At 38.2% G+C, this 18,439-nt stretch overlaps 1 protein-coding gene across 6 annotated transcripts in view; it reads left to right on the top strand.

Annotated features, from left to right (window-relative positions):
* Positions 1 to 18,439, top strand: part of Pds5b (PDS5 cohesin associated factor B) — a 263,841-nt gene that overhangs the window by 70,997 nt on the left and 174,405 nt on the right. The window contains exon 1 of one of the 6 annotated variants that reach the window (XM_023715071.1): positions 8,717 to 8,737. The exons of the other annotated variants lie outside the window; for them this stretch is intronic. The gene's annotated coding sequence lies outside the window, so the exon portion shown is untranslated. Of the gene's footprint in view, positions 1 to 8,716; positions 8,738 to 18,439 lie in introns of those variants that run through there. 6 annotated transcript variants of the gene reach the window in all.

The raw sequence follows: 18,439 nt of genomic DNA on the forward strand, positions 1-18,439 counted from the left end.
TCTGTGACCCATTGGTTGCTGAGTAGAGTGTCATTTAATTTCCTTGTATTTAGGGATTTTTTCTGTTTGGTCCTTTATTTCCAGTTTCATTGCACTGTGGTCAGATAATATGCATGGGGATAATTTCTGTTTTCTTCCATATACTTAAGCATGACCTGTGGACCAGTATGTGGTCAAGTTTAGAAAATGACCCATGTGCAGCTGAGAAAAATGTTTATTAAGCTGTGTTTGGGTGGGAACACTGTATATTTCCACCCAGTCCATTTGTTTCAAGCTCTGGTTCACTTTTGTTATTTCTTTGCTAATTTTTTTGTCTGGTTGACCTACCTTTTTGGGATAACTGGGTGTTAAGGTCTCCTGTTAAAATTGTGGTATTGGATATTAGATTTTTCATGTCCCTTAAGATTTGCTTTATATAGTTGGGTGCTCCTGTGTTTGGTGCATACATATTTATGAGTGTTACCTCTTCCTCTTGAATTTTTCCCCTAACCAGTATATAGTGGCCTCCTTTTTTTCGCTTGATCATTGTTGGATTGAGGTTGAGACTGACTGAGAATAGGATTGCTACCCCTGCTTTTTTCTGAAGTGCTGAGGCATGTAATATCGTGTTCCATCCTTTGACTTTCATCCTATGAATGTCTTTATGAGTTAAATGTGTTTCTTGTATACAGGATATTGTTGGATTTTGTTTCCTAGTCCACTGTGCCAGTCTATTTCTTTTAATTGGTGAATTGAATCCATTTACATTGATTATTACAACTGAGATGTATTGACTTACGATTGACTTGTTATCTACCTGTTGTTGTTTACTCCTTTTTCTCCTGTGTGTAATTGCTTGTCCCACTTAGTTGGTTGCTTCTGATCTCATTCGTGGAGTTCTGATCATTTTCTTCCCTCTCTAGAACATCTTTCAGTAGCCTGTGTAGGGTTGGCTTGGTCATCATGAAATTCTTTAGCTGTTCTTTGTCATGAAAGCATTTCACTTCTCCATCAAAGTTGAAAGACAGTTTTGCAGGGTATAGTAGTCTGGGCTGGAATTTGTTTTCATAGAGGACTTGAAGTGCTCTGCTCCATACTCTTCTTGCCTTCATGGTTTGTGAAGTGAAGTCAGCTGTAATTCTGATGGGTTTTCCTTTGAATGTGATGTGTTTATTTTCTCCAGCAGCTTTCAGTATACTATTCTTGTGCTGAATTTTTGGAATCTTGACTATTATATGTCTCAGTGTGTTTTTAATGAGATTGAGATTACTTGGCATTCTGAATGCTTTGGTTACTTGAATGTCGGATTGTTTCCTCATAATAGGGAAGTTTTCTTCTATTACTTCTGCCCATATTTTTTTAATGTCCTTTGTATTGAGTCCTTCTTTCTCATTGATGCCTGTTAGTCTCACATTGTTCATCTTTGCACCATTTTGCCAGGTAATGGATTATTTTTTCCTCCATCCTAGTTGTTTTTAAGAGCTCCTTTCTTACCTTTTCACTAGCTGCAGCAGCGTCTTCAGGAGCTGAAACTCTGTCTTCTTTTTCATTTGATCAGTTTTGCAAGCTTGTGATTGAGATTTTAAATTTCTCTATATCTCTTTGACTCTGCTTCATGCGATCTATTTCTTTCCTGTATTGCTCATTCAAGGAATCCGTCATTTTTTTAATCTCTATTTTTTTTAATCAATGTCTTCTTTAGAAGCAGTTATTAATTATTTTACTGCTGTTTTTTTTTTCAGATTGGGTTTCTCATGTTTCTGTAGTTGATTCTTTACTTTAGATGCTATGAGTTTCGAGAATTCCTTTCTTATTTCAGAAAATTCTGCTCTGAGTTCCTCTATAACTTTCTACTGTTGCTTGTTTAGTATCGATGCTATTAATTCGTACATTTGAGCTGAACTAGTAGAAAAGAATTCAGCCCTGAGTTCCTCTATGACTTTTTGCTGTTGGTTATTTACTATCGACACTATTAATTCATACATTTGAGCTGAGGTAGTGTCCTCTGTACTTGTTCTGGGTGGGCATTGGGTTTCCTCATGTGTTTCTGCATTTGATTCTTTATGGCAGATGTTATTATTTCAGGGATTTCTTTTTTTATTTCCAATTTGAGTTCCTCTATACCTTTCTGCAGCTGTTTCTTTATTTCAGAAGCTGTTGATTCATTGATTTCAGCTGTGTGATATCCAATTTGTTCTCTGTTAGTGTCCTCTGCACTTGTCAGGGGTGGGCTTGGGTTCTGAGATTGCATTTTGTTCCTTCTCATTGTCATTTTGTGTAGCACTGTGTTGTGTCCTTTGCTGTAGAGATTTGGTGCAGTTATAACCTTAGCACCTACTGAAGTTCAGGTGCAGGTCTACAAAGTTTCGATCTATCCAACTGTGCCTGGCTTGGGTCTGGCTGCTGTGCTCAGTTCCTTCCTGCTGCTGCCCTTGAGAGTGAATGTGTTGTGCCCCTCTGGCAAGATGTTCCACTCCTGGACTAGCTGGGTGGTTCTGTCCCCTACTCTCTTTGCAGGCATTGCATCTGCAGGGTTTCACCTCAGTACTGTATGCCAGGACTGAACTGAGTCTGGAGGGGACAAGGTGGAGTAGGGGGGAGAAGCAGCTCTCCCACACACTCACCAGGCCTGGCCTAGGACTGCATCTGTGGGTCCCCAGAACGTGGCAGAAATTCTTACTGGACAGGCAGGGTGGGGAGTCCTGTGGGGTGGTAGTGGGGGGTCTCAAGGTGGTGGACGAGGGTGTCATCCCCGCTGCGCCTGGTTGGGACCGTGGGGTCCCGCCGGTACAGGGGAGCTAGAAGCTGTCTCACATACTCATGGGATCTGGGCTAGGACTGGATTCGGGAGTCCTCCAGAACACAGCAGAAAATCTCACATGGCGGGCAGGGTGGAGGGGCACTGGGGAGTGTTGGGGGGACCCCAAGGGGGTGGAAGAGGGTGTCACCTACGCTGTGCCTGGGCTGGGACTGGCAGGTACCACCGGTGCAGGATAGCCGGAAGCTCTCTCATACCCTTACTGGACGTGGGCTAGGACTAGATCTGGGGGTCCTTAGAACGCGGCAGAAATTCTCACTCGACGGTGGGGTGGGGGGGTGATGGGGAGTGGTGGTGGGGGGTCCCAAGGGGGTGGAAGAGGGTCTCACCCATGCTGCGCCTAGGCTGTGACCGGCAGATCCCACAGGCGCAGGGTAGCCGCGGAACTTTTTATATACTTTGAAAATTCTAGATACCTAGAAGCAGAATTTTGGGGTTTGATTTTTAAGCTATTGTCAAACTGTTTCCTGAGATGACTGCAACATTTTACATTCCCAATAGTGATATCTGAGGGCATCATTTTTTTTTTTACAACTTCATCAATATGGTTGTTACAGTCTCTTCATGTAGGGATTTTGTGCTGGCCTGGTTATACTTAAAGAATTTTTGTGTTTTGAGTCTCTGGAACATTGTTTTTTGGCGATAGACTCTCACTTTACCTCGCCATGTAGCACAGATTGGCCTTGAACTTGCTGTCCTCCTGTTTCAGCTTTGTGAGTGCTGGGGTTACAGATCTTTGCCATCATTCTTGGTTTGGATGGTGTTATGGTTTGTGTCTTGATGTCCCCCCCTCAAAAAAAAAGCCTCGTGCAGTACAGGGCTGGCTTCTAGAGTTTGTGATTGATTCGTGGTCCATTTATCATAAATGTAAATATTCTCTAAAAGTCTGTTTCCCCTTCTAATCTGTAAACTATAAGAATAGGTATCCTCATTTTATTCACTGCTATATAGCTAATACATAATAATGGTGGTGAAAGAACAAAAGCTCAAGAAGTGTTAATGAGACCAATTATATAATTATGCATACTTTACAAATTATATAATTATGCCTATTTATTTGTGATCTGTGCTGGGATGATGGGTGTGAGGGCTATACCATCCTGGCTGGTAGCCTGCGTACAATATAAGGGAGGGAAAGAGGCTTGCTCTCTTGATCCTTTTCACTTTTGCTATTTCCTGTGGCCACAAGCTGTTGTCCCTCACTGTGCCACCCTGCCTTGGAGCCAGCTGAGTATGGACTGAGACCTTCACAAACTATGATCTAAATAATTCTTTCCTTTCTTCCTTAATTCTAAGTGTCTGGTATCTAGTGTTAGCAGTGAGACAAAAGTAACCAAGACAGACAACCTAACATTTTTATTTGTTCCATTTATTTTGATTTTTCAGTGTTCTTATTTTTAATTACCAATGCAGGGTATCTTGAAGAATGTGAAGTGAAATCAGAAAATATTGTTTCTTGTCCTGGCTTCTGCCAGTATTGCATGTGAATACTATATCCAAGTTGTAGATTCTCTCAATTTAACTTTTTAATCAGAACTAGGTGGAATTCCTTAATATGTAGGGTTTTGAGGAAAAACATTTGTATGAAAGAGCTTTAAAAACTACAATCTTTTTGTCAGGTTTTTCTTAATTACAGTTGCCACACTTACATATTTAAGAAGTGCTGGTATAGATGATGGGCAGTATTGACAGAATACTATATTTTCATGTTAAAGCATTATTACTCAGCTTTGCATGTAAAAATCTCTATAGAGTTTTATATAGATATATATATTTCATCTTTTTATTAAGGGATTTAAGTGCTTAAAAAGTTGCGAACCATGAGGTTCAGGACATATATTTTGGGAATAAGGCAAAGATCAATTTTAGTTTTAGTAGCTGTGTAACTTCATTCAGCATAGTTCAATTTCTTTGAGTCTCATTTGTAAAGTATGCATAATTATATAATTGATCTTATTATTGATAATATATGTCAAGCTTTTGCTTGTTCACTACCATTGTGTTATACATTATATACATAGCAGTGAATAAAATCGGATGCCTGTTTTTATATAGTTTACAGATTAGGAGAAATAGACTTTAGAGAATTAATATTTACATTTATGATAAATATTTTGAAGGAAAACTGCAGGAGTGGTGTGAGATCCTGTGGTAGAGATCAGATTTAGTAATTTCGATAATTTCTTTGACTGATAGATGAAGCTTGGAAAAATTAGTATTAGCTAGGCATGAGGACTAAGGAGGAGAAAAGAGATTTGAAACAAAAGACATAGAATTTCCTGAGACAGAAGGATATGTAGGAGTTTTTTTTTGAGGTAGGATCTCACTATGTAGTTCATGTTGGCCTTGAACTCATTGTGTAGCCCAGGTTGGCTTTGAACTTGCAGTGATCCTCCTGCCTCAGCCTATGGGATTACAGGTGTATGCCTCCACACTGAGTGACAGAAGGGTTTGGGTTTGGTGCCTTTAAAGAGTAGTGTGTAATGAGAAGATGGTCAGATTAGTATGTTTGGAAATTATTCAGATAACAGTGGGAACCTGTTTTGAGAATTTTTCAATTCTTTCATTGGAGACAATGATATGAAAAAGATTAGCATATTAAGATACTTCTGGCTATAAGATGAAGAGTGAATTGGAAGTACCTTTAATTGTGATGAAATAAATGATGGCTAAATAAAGTTGGATTTCATTTGTTTGACAGATAGTAGTTGCAGGGATGATAATTTTATTTTATTTATTTATTTTGTATTTTTAGGGAAGGGTCTATAGGGTGTTCAGGGCCTCACTACTAAATTGGACTTGTAGTAATTGTCCTGTGTACAGCCTCCCAAGAGCTGGGATTTCAGGCCTGTGCCACCACACCCAGTCTCTGATAATTAATTTTTAGTGGTGAAATGAAATTGTCAAGGATCATTCCCAGCTTTCTGGAGAGAAGAAATAGTGTACAAAGAAAGAACCACCTATTTAGTTTCCTTGTTTTGAAACGGGGTCTTGCTGTGTAGTGCATGCTGGCCTTAACCCAGGTTAGCCTTAATCTCACTGTGATCCTCCTGCCTCAGTCTCCCAAGTGCTAAGATTACAAGTGTACTCTACCGTGCCCAGCATAATTATCAGTTTAGACATGGAAGACTGAAGATTGAGGATTATTTTGGAGACAGGAGGAATTGAAAGTTTGTTGTTCGGTTTTGGGTCTCTGAAATACACAATGCTTTTGAGAATACTAAAGTGCAGGTACTAAGTATACTATTGTAGATAGGAGCTGGAGTTCAAAAGAGAGAACTTGGTGTAGGTATGTGTTTATTGTCTAAACTTTTTAAAAGCAGAAGGCTTGGGGAGAAGTATAGGGATTAAAAAGAAAATAAAGCTCCCAGAATTTATTTTTTAAGAATACAAAATAGTAATAAAAACCAGCATTAGAAATGATACAACATTTCACTAAAGAAAGTAATAGGAATTCAACAGTGGTGCTGTATTACATGATGTTATCTTCAAATTAGTTGTTTAGGTTACCAGATATAAACATGCAAAATAGATTTAAAAAGAAACACAACAAGAAAAAGTTATAAGCACTGGAAAAGAAAAGAAAAAAAAAAGCATTAACTACTCCTTTCAAAAGACCAATAGAAATTGGCAGTATGGGGACCAGGGAGATGGCTCAGTAGAATAAGTGCTTCCCTGGCAAGCAGAAGGGCCTGAGTTCAATACCCAGTTCAGCCAAAAAGAGAAAAAGAAAAGAAGAAAAAGAAATTGGCAGTACAGTTATCCAAATTCATATATTCATGCATATATTCATAAATATATCTTTTTCCCTTCTTACTTTTGTCCTTTTCCTCATCCCAATTTTTCCTTCCTATTGAACAAATTCTTTTCCTTGCGCAGTGTCTATTGTACCCTTCAGACTATACTTACTCTTTCAGATTCTGACACTAGCAAGACAATACGATGTTTGCACATGTGTGTCTGATTTTACTCATTAATATAATCTCTAGTTGCATCCATTTATCTACAAAAGCCTTGAGTTTATCTTTTTTATAGCCGAGTAATACTTCATTGTGTAAGAATACCATATCTTTTTTTATCTATTCCTCAGTTGATGGGCATTTGGGTTATTTCCAAGATTTAAGCTCCCAGAATTACGGATTCTTAGAGGTTGGGTGTTGGGTAAAGAAAAAGGAAACAAATTAGATACAAGTAAGGGAGGAGAAAAATCAGGAAAAGATATAAGTATGGTAGAAACTAAAGGAAGGTAGTGTTTCACAGAGGGGGTTGTCACCTGTATCATATACTGACATGTTTAAAATAAAGATTAGGGAAGTATTCATTTGATTTGGTAGTGTAGAGGTTACTGATGACATTTATTTAGCTTTTACTTTATAATGAATTACCAGTGACTTAATTTCAATTCCCCGTTCTACAGATTGGCAATTTCATTTTGGCTGTTGTGGGTGGTGCTACTGATCTAGGTTAGCTTTAGCTGATCTTAGCTGTGGTGACTGATGAGTGTGCAAGGGTGTGTGTAGTAGTTTGGCTGGGACTGGCTTGTTCCTGATGACCGTGACTAGGATAAGTGGTATCTCTCCATATGATATCTCCCTCTTCCTCTTCTCTCTCCTACCTCCCCTTCCTCTTCCCCCTTCCCCTCCCCCTCCTTGCCTTTCCTCTCCTCCTCCCTCCCCCTCCCTCCTTCTGTCTTAAGTAGATATGCTGTATCTTTTATTTCTTGCCTGAATGTCTCAAGAAGAGTATATTTGAATGCTGAAGAAAGGATGTGGTAGACACAAAATTATGTTAGGGTGGAAAGAAGAGAACTAAAGAGAAAGTTTTTTGTCTAGAAAATCTGAAAGGGAATAGGATTTTGTATATTTATGGAGGGTTAAGTTTTTGATGTAAAGAGGCCATTTTCTTCCTAATAAGAGGGAAGTAAGGAGAAGATGGTTACAAATGTATATAGGCATGTAAATTTGGTGGCAGGAGGCCTAGGAAGCTCCTGTTCAACAATTGCTGTTTTCCTGATGAAGCACATGCAGTCTACCAAAAGAAGGGAGTTGTGGGGCTGGAGAGATAGCTCAGTGGTCTAAGTGACTGCTTGGCAAGCAAGGGACCTGGGTTTGATCCCTGATACCACGTGCTATGTGGGCCACAGAAACTGGGCATGGTGACACACAGCTGTAATCCCAGCACTGGGGAGGCGGAGACAGGAGGATCACTATAAGTCTGAACTACACAGCAAGATGCTGTAACAAATAAAAGATTTAAAAAATTTTTTTAAAAAGGGGCTTGTGTAAGAGTAGGTGCTAGAGATGCAAGGTGAATGAATAGAGAAGTATGTAGTTTATAGCCCCCACATTTAGGACATTGGACTGAGAGAAATACAAATAAACGAAAGATATCATCACTATTAAAACAAAATACTACTTTAAAGAGATTTAAAAGAACACTACCTGTGCTGTTAGGAACTGATGTGGATTGAAATATACTTTGTTTATGGGGGAAAAACCAAGTTAAATAGCTGGAAAATATGTACATATAGCTGCAAGGGAGAATATATACATAAGGGAGAATGGTATGTTTATGTTTTTTCTTTTAGGAAAAACTCTCATTAGATTTTTTTTTTTTTAAATTGTCTTTTGACAGGAGTAAAATTGACTTCTAATTGTGTTTAATTATTGTATACTAGAAGGGTTATCTCTACATAGGGCACCATCTGCTGGTTGTAAGAGGTCTAGTTGTATGGAAGACAGCCTTGTGAAGTTAACAAGACTCTTCACAAAGTCTTAGTCTTCTGATTCTACCTCAAAACTGGAGTGAAATCCCAGGAAGAATAACTTTGAATAAACATGACCAAGCAGAAGATTCTAGTAGTGGTTTGATTTGATTTCTTGACTGTGAACTTAATGTTACGTTGTGGAGTTTTAAGAAAAATCATCATGAAAATAACAGGTACTGGTCTTTATTTCTTCCTAGATCAACTAAAAATTACAATTTTTATTACTATAAATTGTACTTTTATTCTTCATTCTTAGTTTTTTTTCCATCTGATGAAAAGATACATATTTTTTGAAAGAGTGTTATTGATCCCCTGGACTGTTAATGTAATTTTAAAAAGTGCCAGTTCTTTAGTTACTAATCATTGTATTCAAATTATTTATAGCTCTTTAGGGTAGGATTTTTTTTGTATTTTATTGCTCTTATTGTGTATAGGAATGTAAATATAACAATATACATGTAATTTTGAATGTTTTCTGAAAGCATTTCAAATTACTTATTGAAAATGGGGAAATTCTAAGTTAGTATAATTGAACTGTAAGTTGGTGGTAAATATAAATTTCGTAAGCTTTTCTTTTTTAAAAAAATTTGTTTTTAAAATAAAGACCAAAATTGAACCATCAGCCCAGTGTGCTAAAGCATATATTATCTATTACATAGGATTTTTTTTTGTATTTTAGGGAAGGGTCTACAAGGTATTCAGGGTCTCACTACTAGATCGGACTCTTAGGGATCTGCCTGTTTACAGCTTCCCAAGAGCTGGGATTACAGGCGCGTACCACCATGCCCAGTCTCAATTGCTGTCTCAGTGTGCCCCGGGGGCGGGACCAGCACAGCAGATCTGGTGATTGAATCCTCCACCCCTGCTCCTGCTTGCAGGCCCTGTAGTCCACTGAGCTATTTGGCCGGCCCTACATAGGATCTTATACTGATCAGTCTCATGTACATTATTTTTAAAGTACAGTCATTGCATTTTGGCTTAATTTGCCCTAAAATAAAGATGAATAATTAAGATTTCCCCACAGAGGAAATTGATTATATTAAAGAACTGCCTTAACATTTTGTTTAAGAGTGCTGTTTTTAATAAGTGAAGATCTATTTCTTTCTTGCTCTGCATGCTCCTTTTATGTTGCTTTTTCCTTTCCACTTCTTTTCTCTTACCTTGTAACTTGATGTTTATTTTCATTATTCTCTAGGAATTTTTTTCCTGGAAGGTTACCTTATCAAGCAAGTTTAAGGGTCTTTTTTTTTTTTTTTTTTTTTTTTTTTTTTTTTCAGTAAATTGTCAGTATGTATCACCTGTCCATCTTCAAACATTTTCCCCTAGGTTTTGTAATAATTATCGTCCTTTTTGTACCTTTTTTGACTTTGGTCTATTTTTCCCCTGTCTTTCTGTACTCTTATTGAGGGAGGGTTCATCAATATAGGCAATTTTTTGAGGTTCAGTCTTAGTATTTTAGCTGACCCACACATTTTCTTTATCTATCTTGTAAGTCCACATACAGTGAGATAAATGGCATTAAGAAGTCTAGGGCCTTTACTTTTTTGTATTATTTTAGATCTGTACTCTCCAATCTTAATGTTCCTCAAGACTTGATTGATTTTTTCCCACCATTATGATGAGGTCAGATTTTGTATATTTCCTTATCATTGTATTCTTTGTACTTAGTATATTACAGCAAATAGTCTTAATATTTAAACAAATGACTTTCCAGGAAAAAGGTTTAGTATCTTACAGCATCTTCTGTCTCTCTGTTATAATCTTTGATAAGACTTTGATTCATTTTTCTGGTTTTGTAGTCATTGTTTGCAGCAGGCATAATGAGACTGCTTAACTGAAATTTTACAGCTGTTTCCTAAATGATTTTACTGTTAATGTAATTTTAACATTTTATTTCTCATCTGTCTAGTCTGTTGAAGTCACAGTTTATTAAAATAACTCTGGTCTTTCATTCAGGAAGTAGTTTATGAGATGCTACTACTTGCAGTATTTATTAATACCTTAAGTTTGTGGCTTGGTGGAACAGACATAGAAACAACTGCTATGAATGCAGTGGGGTACATGCTATCAGTGGTCAGAGTGTTTTGTTTTGTTTTTTTTTTTTTTTTGGCGGAACTGGGGATTGAACTCAGGTCCTTGCACTTGCCAGGGAAACACTTATTCCACTGAGCCGTCTCCCTGGCCCCTCAGAGTGTTATTAAGGAGAAGAACCTAGCTCTTTGTATGTTTCAGGTCATGGAAAATAAAAACATGCACTTAAGACTTTCACATCCATAGATTAGTACTTAGTACTTAGCAGACAGGGGCCAGTGTATACGTTCTACTCTGAGGAAATAGTCTGTGTATATTTATAGAACTATTTCAGACTTATGTTTACAATATCAGTGCTTATGACAAGTGTGAATTGTGTAAACTGTTTCTTTGTTAGCCTTAAATCTTTTCCTTTTTAGGTACCTTTCATCTACCTTTTCCATTACATTTTTAGTTCAGTAATACTCTGAATTATCAAATTATTCTGTCCCTTTGATCTTTATATTATTACACTTTACCCTTATTTACTGAATTCAGCTGCATATTTCTTTCACTTGTATTTTTCTGAGCTTGTTTTTTCATGTGTTTATTTGCTGTGTATCTTTATTTAAATCTTCATGTCTTTTGCTCAGTTAGGGTTGTTTTTGTAGTGTTGCTTTGATAGTTCTTTATATATATAGTTCAGACACATTTATCACGTAAAGTATTTCACACATATTTACTCCTAATTTGTAGAACAGTTTTTCACATAGCAAAAGTTTTAAATTTTCAAATTTTGTTGTTTTGTTCTGGGAATTGAATTCAGGACCTTATGCTGGCCAGGTAGGTGCTATGCCTCTGAGCTACATCTCTGGCTTGAAATTTTGAAATCTTATTGGTTTTCCCTTTTATAGATCGTGATTTTTGTGTCATTTCTGAGAACTCTCTGAGCATGAAAGGAGGTATGCAAATACAACTTTCCAAGCAGGCTTATTGCTAAACCTAAGAGAGCAGAAGAGAAGGCTTCTTACGACCTAAGAGGCTTTTTTTTTTTTTTTTTTTTTTTTCTTTTAAATAAAAAAGCAGTTTTTGGTGGGCTTTTCAGGGTTAGAGAGATGGCAGGCTTGCTGATGTGTCCCTGGTGACTTGCTGACATGTTTTCAGGGGACTGCTTTAACCTGCTGATATCCTCTGTGATCTAAGTAAAATGAAGCCATTTCTCTAAGGGGCGAGCTTACTGGAACTGGTGGTGTACCTGCATGGACTCTGTCATTGTTGGCATTAAAGGAATGATGTAGGAAAATGGTATAGGCATAGGAAAACAGGTTGCTGTTCTTTCTTGGCTACTTCTTGCTGAGAGGAGCTATGGTGTGTTTTTTTTTTTTTTTTAAACTTTAAAAATGGTTTTGGGGAAGGAAGGCTGTTTAGAGGTGTTCTTGAGTAGTTGCCTGGGAGATGGCTGTTCTTTATTCCTAAAAAAATAGCCTTTAGGATAATTAAACAAGAAAAAAGAAGGAAAAGAATAATAAATGTAAAGGGGGCCAAGAGGTTAGGAGCCAACAAAGAAATGGGAAAACAGATCATTGGAAAAGCCTACATGGAGTTTAGAAGTCCATTTGCAAAGGCATTTCACCCTATCTCTGATAAGACCAGATTTGTTGATGTAAAAACCACATTATTTTTGGAATAGAGCACATTTACTGCTCTGTGAAGGTCTCATGAGATCAAGGCCTTTGTAGTTTTGGAGGATGACTGAAACCAGGGAATATACTCAATCATGCAAGTAGTTCCAGTTATTCAGAGACTTTTTTGAGTCCCTCGACAAGTTCTTTTGACAGCCAGGTCAGTTCTAAAAGAAAGACTCCTAAGGCCTCATCTCATTCCTGTTCTTGTGATATTCCCAGGGTAACGATTAAGGGGAGTACCTGCATGGCACATTGTGCCCTGACATAGGTTATGGGGGAGATAGGGATAGGCAGATTGGACATTGCTAAGGAAAGAGTGAGAGTGTAGAGATCTAATATACAGGTTATGATCCATTAGGAGGTAAATGTATATGCTCTTGGGAATAGCATCCCATCAGATAAAATTAGAATAGGAGGAGATGATCTTTGGGTGAGTTAGGAAGTAAATGTTGGACTGCCTCAGATTTGTGCCATATGTGGAAGGAGGAGCTAACTGTTGAATCTATCAAGGGCAAGGAGGTAAGGCTGATTGTAATAGTGCGGGACCCTGTTGATTAAGGGCAGTGAATTTTTGGTTTAAGAAGAATTTGTATTTTTTGCTACCTCTAATGGACAGGAGAGTATCTTTCAGGATGTCCTTTCTCCTGTCTTTGTAATATTCAGATGCAGTAGTTTTTAGACTGTCTAGGAAGGAAATGTATCCAGGAACCTGTAAGAGAGTTCCCAGATGGTTAAAATTGTGATCATAAGGTGGGAGGAAATGGATAGTATCTGGAGACTGGACATCTACAAATCCAGAGGGGAAGGGGTCTAGGGAGTTCACTCGGTAAAGTGATCTTATTTGATTTGAGAAATGCATGGAGGAATAGGATGGGTTAGATGGAGTTCATTTTGGGAAGGACCTGTTATGACCTGAAGGCAGTTGGTGAGCCTTTAAAGCCTGTCTGATACCTAGTAGTGCTCTCGGGAGACTGATGTCAGCTGGGACAGTGCCCCTGGGTACTGGCAGTCTTGGTGAAGTGTAGCCTTGCAGAAGTGTTTATTTATGTTCTAAAAGGAGCAGGGATTACTGAGTCTACTATTTGGGAAAGATGGAGGCAGACCCAGCAGGATATTTGGATGGTTCCATTAAAGATTTGGATTATTTTAGCCATGTAAGTGTGTCTGATTGTGGTATGTAGGACAGGTCTGTGTTGTGATGTTAGGTGTTAAGAGAATGAGTGATACTGAGAAAGGATTAGAGCAGCAGAAAACAGGAATAGTGATGATTAGTTCTGGGAGAGAAGTCCCAGAGGGTTCCCTGTAGTCATAGATCTTGGATTATGGTGTATAAGAAGGAAGAGGGTGAATGGGGAATTTCTTTGTTAGGATTGTCAAGAAATGGGCAGAGTTATAAAGAGAGAGACTTACTGGCTTTTTAGCTGTGTCTTTGATCTCTTCAGTTACAGGAGGCAGGTTGGTGATCATCGGTGGCATGGGTCTGGTTGATGGGAACTGGAAAAAGGCAGCCTTTTTTTTTTTTTTTTACATTTTGGTTTTAATCCCTGAGAGAGATTTGTGTGTGTGTGTGTGTGTGTGTGTGTGTGTGTGTGTGTATTTAATTTTATTTTATTGAGAAACAAATATCAGTGAGACATTTTCAAAGCTGATTAATAGGACATCTTCAATAATTAATACTTTGTACATTGTTATCTTCTTAGTGGTTATCCATAGTACAAGAAGCAGACAGGATATCCTGTCCAAACACTGTTACTACAAATATTTCTTCTCATTGAATTAAGCGAAAGTCACTATATATCTATCTCAACTATTCTGTGTATACAAATACAAAATGGTCCTTCCTTTGTATCCCCTTTTTTTGTTTAGTCCTGTCAGAGATGGGTATTTCATTGGCATCTAAATACTATAGGTGCTTGAATTCAGCAAAACAATCCAACACAGTCTAGCAGTCCACAATAGTAGTGGGTTATCCGCAAAAGTTTTTCACTTGAGCCTTTTACTGTGCAGCATATTAATATGGCTTTACTTTATATACCTCATTTTTATACTTTTCTGCTGGATGGTTAAGACCAAGATAAAGCAAGACCTATATAACAAGAAATGTAACTTGTATCTGGTAAGGTCAGTCAAGTCCCCTCAGGATTTATCCTGTAACCCTGTACCGCAGTTTGCAGATCCTTTGTCACTGTCAGCCATGTGCATGAGTCACAGCCAATGCTTGACCAATTTGCTCCCTGTGAAAGCCTGAGAGAATGTTTTGTCTTCATGTGACTCTCCTTAGGCACACTCTACATCATCGATCACATTCCTCTGTGGCTCCATAATCTCCTTGATCAGAAAATTTGGGACACAACTGAGTTACATGATGTTACAGTACAGGTTCTCCTATGTCCTGAGTCTTCACTGACTTTCAAAGGCTAGGGTCAAAATGTTGGCTGACCTTGCAGCCCTTCTCCAATTTTTGATCCGCAAACTTAGCTCGTTAACCCTCCAGAAGAGAAGCTTATTATTACCCTACAACATATGGAGTTTGGTTTATCCTATCTGCCTAAATATCAAACATCTTAGGCATAACATGGAACAGGTATTTTCCATCAGGTATTGATGTGTTGAACTTTAAGTTCTTACAGAATATGAAGAAAAAAATAATTAAAAAATATGAATAAACACATATTTTTACACAGAAATTTAGAAATCTAGCCATATACAGCATTGTAGCAGGACAGTCCTGTGACATGTTTTTTTTTTTTTGTGTGTGTGTCTTTTTTTCATTTATTACCCATTTTAAAAAACAAAACTTTTATTTGTGAGACAGTATGGTAATAATTGGTATGTCATGACAAGTAGTACGTATTTAGAAGACCAGAATGACAGTCATCCAAGCGTGACCCTTCTATTACACATTGCTGTCTTCAGTGCACTTGGCGTGGTTCACAGGTATCAGCATATATAGTTTAGTCAGGGTGAGAATCCTACCAATTCACTGCTAGTTTTCAAAAACCTGCTGATGTTTCTCAGGATCATTGCCTTGCCCATCTTGTGCATACGGATGTATGGCTTTCTCCCTGTCCTTTTCCCCAGCTTTTCTCCTTACTCTGTCTTCGCTGTCCAGTCCTCAAGTTCTAGCTTTCCTTTCAGTTGTGTTATACCTTTCTATTTGTATTTCTTCTTTTGAGTTCTTATACTAGGGAGACTGTATGAGCTTTACACATGTGGGTCTGGTTTATTTCACTTATGAATTTATCTTCAAGTGGCATCCACTTAAATATAAAGGCTTCGAGTTTATCATTCTTTATAGCTGAGTAATACTCCATTGTATAAAAATACCACTTGTTTTTCAACCATTCCTCATGTGACGGGCATCTTGGTTGTTTCCAAGATCTGGCTATCACAAATTGTGCTACTATAAACATAGATACACATATATCACTATGATATGACATTTTCAGTTCCTAAGGGAAAATTCCCAGTAGGGGACTAGCTGGTTTGAATGGAATTTCCAGTCCTAGTTTTTTAAAGAGTCTCCACACTGATTTCCATAATGGTTGCACCAGTCTGCATTCCCATCAACAGTGGAGAAGGGTTCCCTTTTCTCCACAGCCTCTCCAACATTCGTTGTTGGTTGATTTGTTTAAGGTAGCCATTCTTTCTGGGGTGAGATGGTATCTCAGTGTTGTTTTAATTTGCATTTCATGGATGGCTAGTGATATGGAGCATTGTTTCATATATTTATTCACTTCTTTAATTTCATCCTCTGAGAACTGTGTGTTCATTTCGAATGCCCATTTCTGGACTGGGTCTTTAAATTTTGGGGCCCTAGTGTTTTTTAGTTCTTTATAAATTCTAGAGAGCAGACCTTTGTCTGAGTACTTGTCACGATTTTTTTTTTTCCAAATTTGTGGGTTGTCTTTTCACTTTGTTGGTAATTTCTTTTGATGTGCAAAAACTTCTCAATAAGAGCATGTCCCAGTTGTTAATTCTTTTAAGTGTTACCCACCTGATTTGATTTTTGTTCATGAACTCTTTGCCTACTCCTATATCTTCAAGAGTTCCTCCTACTTTCTCTTCCAGAAGATTAAGTGTTTCTGTTTTAATGTTTAGATCTTTAATCCATTTTGACTTTAGCTTAGTGCATGGTGATAGACCTGGGTCAAGTTTGAGTTTTCGGCATGTAGAGAGCCAGTTTTTCCAGCACCATTTGTTAACGAGGCTATCTTTCTTCCAGTGATTATGTTTGGCTCCTTTGTCAAAGATAAGTTGGCTGAGTGTGTTTGTAGAATCTTCAGCGTCTTCTAATCTATTCCATTGATTCTGAGGTCTATTTTGTTGCCAGTGCCATGCTGATTTTATTACAATAGCTTTGTAGTCTAATTTCAAGTCAGGAATTGTAATGCCTCCTGCCTTGTCTTTGTTTCCCAGGATTGCCTTTACTATTCTAGGTCTTTTCTGGTTCCAAATAAATTTAGGAATGATTTCTCTAGATCTGTGAGGTATGTTGGTGGTAGTTTGATAGTGATTGCATTAAATCTGTACTGCAATTTTGGGAATATGGCAATCTTCACAGTGTTGGTTCTTCCTATCCAGGAGCATGGAATATCTTTCCACTTTCTGAAATCCTCTATGATCTCTTTTTTTAAGAATATTGTAATTTTCCTTGAAAAGATCTTTGACCTTTTTAGTTAGATGAAGTCCAAGGTATTTCATTTTCCTCAGTGCAATAGTAAAAAGTATTGTTTCTCTAATTTCCCTTTTGGTGTGTTTGTTATTTGTGTAGAGAAATGCTATTGACTTTTGGGTATTAACTTTGTATCCTCCTACACTACTGAATTTGTGTATTAATTCTAGTAGCTTCTTGGTGGAGTTGTTGGGTCTTCCAAGTAAAGTATCATGTCATCTGCAAATAATGATAATTTAACTTCTTCCTTACCTATTCTTATTCCTTTTATTTCTCTCTCTTGTCTAATGGCTCTAGCTCATGATTCTAGAACTATATTGAATAGTAGGGGTGATAGAGGACATCCTTGTCTTGTACCATATCTGAGAGTAAAGGTTATGTGACGAAGGCAGATGAGAGTAAAATCAAGAAGGCCTTATGCACTTGGGTTGCAGGGGGTGGAGTCTGGAGGGTTAGGTATTGGAAGAAAGGTTGCAGGGTCTAGGGCAGTAGAGTGGTAAAAGGTAACTGAAGGTTGTAAGAGTCGAGAATATAGGGCTTCCACTTGGGCCAGAGAGATGGGTTAAAGCACAGCAGCCTAGCAGACTGGAGAGGTTGTGTGAAGAAGAATGCTCATGTAGGGGCTGGTGGAGAGTAATCTTTTGAGCCTGGGGGATAAGGAGTGCAGCAGACTCTTAAGACTGAACAGAGAAGCCAGTCTTTCATTACAAGGTTGAACTGTTTGTATAAATAGGCAACATGCTGGAGGAAGTTTCCATTTGACTGTGCAAGTAGCACTAATGCTTGTCTTTTTTTGCTGGCAAGAAAGAAAAAGAAAGGGTTATTAGCATTGAGGAGGGCCAAAGTGGGAGCCTTAAGGAATGCCCAAAAAGAAATGCCCCCAAAGGAATGGGAATTAACTAGTACTTGGAGGCTGAAGCAGGAGGGAGGATCACTGCAAGTTCTGCACCAGTGTGAGCCACAAAAGTGAGCTGTAGGCCAGCCTGAACTGCATATCGAGACCCTGTCTGAAAGACAAAGAAGTGGGAATTAAGTTTGTTTTTGCTTCAGTATGCCTGTCAGGGTGTTGGTGCTGCCGCTATTGGGTGTGGTTTTCAGCTGCCCTCCAATACACTCCTCTTTGTCATCAGTAAGAGTGGATAGAGGATAAGGGAAATACCTATTCAAGTGAGGTATTTTGAATGAGTAGCAGAATTTTTTTTTCTGAATTTATGGGATTTTTGGAGAAATGCCCCATTCTTTGTTGTAAACATTCTAGATTAGTAATTGAGAAATAAACATGAAAGTCAATGGGCCTCTCAGTGCCTGCTACCTGGGATGAGAAATGATCTGGGGAGATATCAGAGGACGAGTGTATGTCTGAGAGGAGAAAAGGGCAGGTTTGGTTAGGGGCCTGGACCGTAGGAGAATGGCAGGCTACAGGATGTTGGAGAAGAGGAGTCTTCCAAGAGGGAGTGGCTGATGATTGGGAGGATTGTGGGCCTGGTTGAGAGGTTGTTGAGGAA

This window comes from Octodon degus, unplaced genomic scaffold, assembly GCF_000260255.1.
Source record: "Octodon degus isolate 3935 unplaced genomic scaffold, OctDeg1.0 scaffold00038, whole genome shotgun sequence".
In the NCBI taxonomy this organism is placed as follows: Eukaryota; Metazoa; Chordata; class Mammalia; order Rodentia; family Octodontidae; genus Octodon; species Octodon degus.